Genomic DNA, 7,962 nt, shown 5'->3' with positions numbered 1-7,962 from the left:
CTCCCTCCCTCCCTCGCTCCCTCCCTTCCCATTTCCTTCCCCCTTCAGCAGCAGGTCGCCACTCTGCCTCGCTATATCAGACTCTGGCTTCTCCATAACTCCATGATCTGCAACTCTTACAATGCAATTAACTGGCTGCTGCGAAGGTGCCGTAAAGCCAGAACAAGGACTCATTTAAGATGGGACAACTGCATATGAACATAAGCCCAGAACCTGCTGTTCTCAGTCTGCATCTCCCCTTTTTTGACATCTTTCACAACCTTTTCAGCATGCAGGTTTTGGTACGTGTGCAGCTACCGCACTGACGAGATAGCTTGTTGTGGTATTTTCTCAGCGAGGCTGGTTGGAAAACGTCCCCTGCCTTTCCTCCAAGCTCTTGTAGAAGGATTCTAAAATCAAAGCAACAGTATAGCCAAAATCTATAAAAAATAATATTTTGAATCCCAAACAAATCTCTCTTGGCACTCCTGACAGAGAAATGGCATCTGCTGTTAGAGAAGAGCCTCAGGCGTGAGGCACAGTGCTGGCAAAGACACACAGAGGTCCAGTGGCCCGGACTGGTGGGCAAGGCCAGAAGTGCTGGCACTTAACCTTCCTCCTCTTCAGCTCCAGCTGACTCTGGTGGCAGGGGCTCCCAAACAGTGGCACACGTTCTCCATGACCGTTCAAGTTATCCCACAGAGATGTTTCGTGAGGAGCTTGGTGTCCCCAGTTGTGTGCGTGCACGGTCCAGCACAGGGCTGTACAGCTGAGAGCGGCTGGACTTGCTGCGGGTGGCTGTGCCCAAGCCAATACCTCTCCTATCAGAGCCCGCTGTCCCTGCTGCCAGGGAAAGTCACAAGGCTGACAAGAAGATTTGCAGAATCGTCCTGCAAGGACAGAAAGGCAGGGATGGGGGAGGCTTTCTGCATTGAGCACACTAACCCAAATGCTGCGGAAACAGATGAGCAACAAATGGAGCCAGGACTTCTACCCTTTGCAAATACGCTCTTGTGTCTTAATTTTGCTTCGACGTGTCCAAGGGCCTTCCAAAAACGCAAATTCTCATTGCTATTCTTATTTCCTCGCTGCATGAAAAATCACTGTGGGATTTAACCCGCTAGCTGCTCCCTGGGGCTGCTGGTCTGCACCTAGCCCCCTCCAAACCCGATTCCACCCTCAGCCCCAGGACTGTGCTGGGACCGCTCCTGCCCAGCTGCCTCCCAGCACAAGCCTCCCTGCCCCGCTGCCGGGTGGGGAGGGTGCAGCCACCCGCCGTGCACCAGGGCTCAGGCGGCCGTGGATGCAGTCCCACTCTCATCCCAACCCACCCGCGTGGCCATGGGCGACCACGCATGGGCATCAGTGGGGGAGCCGCAGGTGCACGCCCAACCTCGCTCCTCTGTCCCCTTCCCCACGACTGCGCTCCCGGCAAGTGGGAGCAATTTCTGCTGCGAATGTGGTGCTAACATGAAACACCCTAACAGCGTCCCGCTTTCCAGCCAGTGTTTTTTGACATTAAGGCATCCTAGAGGGAAGACCCGAAAGCCCATTAATCACTTCAGGATGTCTTAGAAGTGGGCAATAACACTGCAGAGAATTCAGGCCCTCTGACACTCCAGTGCAGTATCTGAGCATTTAACAATAACAGTCAACATTGCTGATGCCTGTGAAAATACAGATGTTAGCCAGCTGTCTGTCAGGGTGAAAAATGTGTTTGTCTTTTCGTTTTAACGTGTCATTTCCCTCTTGGACATTTGCTGTGTTGTTGCCAGGATATCACGTGCTTCCAGCATAGGCTCTAAGCCGGGAAGACGAACCATGTTCAGATGGAGGGCGTGTGTCATTGTCCAGTTTCTGCAATTTTTTCTTCATCTGAGGCTAAACAAAACATATCTGACTTAATTCCTTCTCTTTGCCCACAGCAATGAAATAATTTCCAATATCTACTTCTAGCCAAATAGAATCACAGACTTATCCACAAAAAGATCATAGGAGGGGTGAAAAAGAGTGTGTGTGCTGGGGGTGGGGGCTAGCCCATGAAACATCTTAATGTTTAGATTAATGCATGGAAACTTGGCATTGATAAGAGGAAGTGGAGGTCTATATAATGATCAAAAATTAGCAGGCATAAAATAGTCTGATGGTGGGATAACTCATCTGACTGGCATATTAGTAGAAAAGGATGCAGTTTGTTCATGAAGGACAAGAAAGGGGAGAAGGGAAGCATGACTGCCTACTATGTGGGGCTTGCTTTCAGCTCCAGAATACAGAGGGAATAAAAGTTGCTGAATGTCTGATCACAGGGGAAAGGCGTTTAGGTGCTCTCAGGACAGCTACCTACTATGGACAGCCTGCTCAACAAGTGCAGGTAGAGACGGCATTTTGTGAGCTGCTGGGAGGATCCTCCCCGAGGTGATGCTCTCCAGGGGGTTTCACTCTTCAGCAACCTGTTGAGAAAGTAATAAACCAAGAAACAAGAGACTTTATCTATCGCAGTAAATGAAACTGTTCCAGAGGGAGCACGTTCCTCAGCACTGATGTGCTGCCATTCATATTGAAGTGCTGGGACATTCCCTGACATGGTTTTACCCTCAGGTACCTACCACTGTCCCAAAACACTTCCCAAACACTGCTTGGATTTACCAGAGAGCAGCACCCAGATCCTGTGGGCAGGGTATGGCCTCCCAGTTTTGGAGGGCAAGAGATTTTAGATGTCCAGATGCAGGTCACTCTCCGCCAGTTGGTCTCAGTTTTAAAAAATAGCTGTGGGCACATTTGATGTGTAGTGAAATGTAGGCAGAGTGTTCAGCAAGCTCTGGGGGTGTGCTGATGACTGTTTCTTGACATGTAGGCAAAGAAAATCCAAAGAAAAAGAGTAGGGGGAAGATTTCTACAAATTTGGAGATAAATGTCTGAAAATGCAAAGGCAGAAATTGAGATGAGGGTGACAAAGTGACAGTGTTTGTGATCTATAGGAAAGGAAAGAGAAAGCAGCAAGATCAAAACAGTGGACTTCAAGGATGCAGATTTCAATAAATTCGGAGAACAGGTAGGTAAGATCTTATATAAAGACATACTATGGGAAGAAGAAGTTAAGGAAAACTGATTTTTTAAAATAAAAAAAAATATTGCAGGTAGAAGAGTAAACTATTCCAAAGCAGGAGAAGCAATGGTAATAAACCAACTTGGTTAAACCACAAGCTCTTCCTTGACATCAAACACTGGAATGCACACAAGCAGTGGAAACTGAGCTAGACTGCTAAAGATGAAGAGAAGTCATGTGACAGTAAAAGACAAAATCAGGAAGGCAAAGGCACAAAATGATAATGAGAAGTCACTCGGTAAGAGGAAAATCAAGAAAGTGCTGAAGGAAAGCTATTGACAGATGGTGCCTTGAAGGCCAAAAGCTTTTTTGCTTCAGCCTTCATTGAAAGTAATCATAGAATCGTTTAGGTTGGAAAAGACCTTTAAGATCATCAAGTCCAACCGTTAACCTAACCCTGCCATCCCACCACTACGCTATGGCAGATAAAAGGTAAGATCTGCTAGAATGGGGGAAGAAAAAGCAAGGGAGTACTTAGATAAATTAGAGCCTTTCAGGTCAGCTGCACCATTCATCTTTAGTACCCGGCTAAAGCACTCTGGAGTTTTGCTGGTTCCAAGTACTCTGCAAAAACTTGCAGAGTTCAGGTGAGGATCGAGAAGAGGGGGAAGGATAAGCAGCATTCCTGTCTCTAAAAGAGCACAGCTGGAATCATAGATGCCACATGTTGGCTTCAATTCCCAGAATAGGACTGGAGCAAATAATAAAAATAATCCCTAAGCACCTAAAAGTTAACAATGCAAATAACAGCCACATGGATTGCTCCAGAACTCACTGAGTCAATTTGAATTATTTCCCTCTCTGACAACATAACAGGCCTTATGGATGGATAGAATAGAGCTAGTAAGTGTTTGTGTACAGTGATTTTAACAAGGTTTTTGACACTGCCTCATAAAGGCAAGCCAGGGAGACCTGGTCTAGATTAAATCACTGAGTGAATGTAAAAAAAGGCAGGAACTGTGCCCTCAGATAATAATTAACCATTAACTTACTCTGAAAATGGTATTTTTTAAGAGTGTGTCCTGAGTTTAACAACATTTTTATACTCATTAATGATCTGGATGTCATATATTGAAGATATTAATAACATCAATGTGGGAAAAGCTGCAGGACAAAAATATTGCTAAGAACAAATTGGAGAAATGGGCTGACAAAGAGATATGATGTTGTTCACTTAGGATGCCTGCCTCCATGTTAAACTTAGCCAGGAATAATGACTGGGACCAGTAAAGGATTGGCAACAAATGGATAAGTTCTGCAGGAAAGATCCTGTTCTTGTAGCAGATCATAACACAGGTCAGCAACATCTTGTTGCTGCAAAGAAGACAGGGGCAATAGTGGGCTCCATGATTAGGACTTGGCCCTCAAGGCAGAGGAACGCTGCTCCTCCCAGCATGGGCCAGGCTCTGGCTGAAGCTCCACACATGGGTTTGATGCGTGTGAGTGGGACAGAGAGCGCAGAGCAATGGTTATGAAGGTAGATCTTGAAAATGTGACCTATGAGAAAAGATTGAAATAACAATTTGACGAAGAGAAGGGGAGACTGAAGTGAGATAGCTACTGTGGTTTACTCTGGATTGACTGGCTTTGTCCTGGGCAGCTGCCAGGGAAAGGGTCTGGGATACAGCCCAGCAATGTTCCCAGTTGGCAGATTTGATGTGATCAGACTGTATTAGAGGTTAAAGGAGGTTTCTAGAATAGGTCCAGGCAGCTGAGTGCCAGTTGACCCGGTGCCAGAGAATGATCCCCAGCACATTTAATTTCCTACTATAAACCTGGATAATAAGTCTTGAAATAAATAGAAGGTGACTTCAGCGAGGAAGAGAATCCCCTGTTCTCCATCACCTAGTTATTTAAAGTTAGGAATAATAAACACGGTATACAACCAAGAAGTTTTAACCTGGATGTTAGAAAAAATTACTTGGAAGCACCAGAATACGTTGCCTTCAGAAAGGCTCCATCACTGAAGGCTCCTGAGGAGAAGCTGGGTAAACATCTGACAGTGTTGCCTGAAGAACAGTAGATCCTTTCTCATGGCAGAAGGCTGGACTGGAAGCCTTTTATGCTCCCCTCCAGCCCTATTTTCTGCTCTTCTCTCAAAAGCCAGGGATGAGCAGTTAAATAACTACAATCCTCCACTTCCATTCAGTGAGCTATAAGACCTCTTGCAACAGGACTCTCCTCCACCATTTGGTCTCACAATATTTCAGTGCATAATTCTAGGGTAATTTATAAATTCCTCAGAAATTAATTGCACTGAATTAGCTTTCCCAGTGCTGACTCCATCATTTAACACGGACGCTTTGAGGAGCTACTTTGTGTTCACTGTTCTGCTTTAATCTTTTAGAAATTGCAATTTCCTGGCAATTTTGACAATGATATAAAGAGCTTAGACTCCTCAAGGACCTCCCAACCAGTGCAGATAGGTCCAAGCAAGAACTAATTACACTGATGAGGTTAAAAAGCATCCATAAACTATGCAAAGCTATTGGAGCGGTTATCAGGGAAGCGACTGTTGCAATCTGGCTGGCTCCTTTTCATGTTTCAGAGCAGTTCTGCCGTCATCCTGGGAAGCACTTTAAGCCAAGAGCTTTTCATACCTAGAGAATGATTTAAGCAATGTAGGAGCAAACAGAGACAATCTATCAGCCAGGGCGGAGATGTTGTCTGAAGACCTGCAAGTTAAAAAACAGTTTTTGGTTTTGTTGTCTAACAGACCTGTTCAACAGTGTAAATACATGCAAACATCTTTGACAAGGAAAACTGTCTCAGGTCTGTTTCAATTCATTTTAGTTCAAGAAGGAAATAATTCCCCCTGGAATCCAAATCGTCCAGATCGCTTAAGCTCCATGACAACCTGTATGGAGGAAGTTGTGTTGGGGTAGCTGGCCGCTCTGTTTCATTTTTTAGAAGTCAGAAGAAATTATCTTGACATTCCTGAAGGGAAAAAGTTGCCAGAAGTTTCTTCTCCGTGGGACATAGAGATTTTTTTCCTTTCGGTGAATATGAAATCTTTTTTGACGTGCTGTATTGTCACATAAAATGGAAACCCGGAATTTCCAGCCATTCCTGGCTGGTCAGTTAGCTCCTTCCAAAAACTGCCTGTGCTATAAAAAGAAAAAAATAGCCTGGAAGATTGGAAGAATTATAACCAACTCAGGGGTGGAGGGCCAGGACACAGACATTGCAGCTCAGAGGTTCAAACTTGCTCGCTTACTCCCTTTGGCTTTCACTGACACTTTGGTGCCCTGGTGCTGCAATTGCCTTTGAAAATGTTTTTTTTCTGAATTATTTTGTCTTAGTCATACAAGGAATCTACCACAAAAGCAGGTGTGAGGCACTAATTTTCAGTATCAGCACAGGGAAAGCTATGCATTTGTTTTCCTCTCCATCTGTTCTGCAGTGATGAGGGGACCTAAAGCAACATTTCCAGTCAGTTTCTATCGTTTAATAATCATCAAATTCTCATAGAGCCTGTGGCCTGAGCCAAGTTTCTCCGTTAACCAGCCTGAAACTTATTCGCTCCTGAGATGAAATAAGATCAGATTCATTAAGCCTAGCCTGGCCATAAGGAAAATATTTATTTGAAAAGAAAATGCCTAAATTTCCTTCATCCCAGATAATTTATTCCTGCTAAATATCATGTGATGCAAATGCATGCTGTTCATAGCAGTTTTATGAATCAGAGCTGGGAAGGCTGATTAATGTACACAGGGCCATGTGTCACGGGCCAGGATACAGGAGAATGGTTATGACAAGAAACTGTGTTGATGATTTCAGGTTCTGCTGATACTTAGGTAAACGGTTACATGAAATACACCTAAAAAATAAATAGAATAAAGCCACTTACATGCCTCTTCAGGCAGAACCTTTCCCCAGTGACTTATTTGCAAAACACAAAATATCCTGGATTTTCAACAGTTGAGAATATTTTGAGCTCAACTATGGCACTAAAGTAATAAAATAATAAAAGTTTATTTTCTCTCTTATCCTTCATGTATTTTTCCTTTAACACTAATTATGGGATAGATGAGGAGAAAAATGTTATTCGATGTTTTATATTATATTCTTGATGGATTTTTTTCCCTGTAATATATCCAGAGAAGTTGCATTTTGATATTCAGATAATTCAAAGATTTTCTTTTTATCTTTGTAGCAAATGGAAGTCACACAGTGCTTTGCCTTCTAGACACAGATATTATTTTTTTTAGCAATGGGCCTTAGCATTAGTGCTTTCTATTCTGAATCTGCTAAACTGGAGTTCTTTACAGTGCCACAGTGCAATGGTATTGCTTCACCATGGACCCAGTGCTAAGCACTGTTCATAAATGGAATCATAAGACAGTCCAATTACCCCAAAAAAGTTAAAAAGACAATGTGCCTGAACCTTCTCCATAAGCAATCGGAGAAGTACCAGAAGAAATCAGCAATGAATGTTTTAATTGAACATCAGATGGAAGAAAATTTCCTGAGTATGAAGTTATCAACAGACACGACAGAGCTATTTTGTGAATTTAAGTACACATGGGGCAAATGTTTGTTGGTGATGCTTTATCTGTTGCAACCTGCCAAGGTGTTGGGCTAGATCCTTAAGATACATTTCGTCTTTTTTTCTAAACATATCTGGTTTATTCTAACATATTGTTTTATTCTAAAAGAAGGGAAAGACTTGTTTCTAAAGAAGACATAGCCACATCTTGAAGACATAGCCACATATTGGGCATTGCATTGTTAGTGAGGAACATTATGGTCAGCTACCAATACTTTGTAAAGCAATCAACCAAAACACTTTTTTTTTTGAAAGAGAAGGGTTCAGAATCCACGTATAATGCAAATCTGCATAAAATTATACATAATTAAAATTTTCAAAATGTCTT

This window comes from Egretta garzetta, unplaced genomic scaffold (assembly GCF_000687185.1).
Source record: "Egretta garzetta isolate BGI_Z169 unplaced genomic scaffold, ASM68718v1 scaffold430, whole genome shotgun sequence".
Lineage (NCBI taxonomy): Eukaryota > Metazoa > Chordata > Aves > Pelecaniformes > Ardeidae > Egretta > Egretta garzetta.
Note: the sequence above shows the minus strand (reverse complement) of the source record.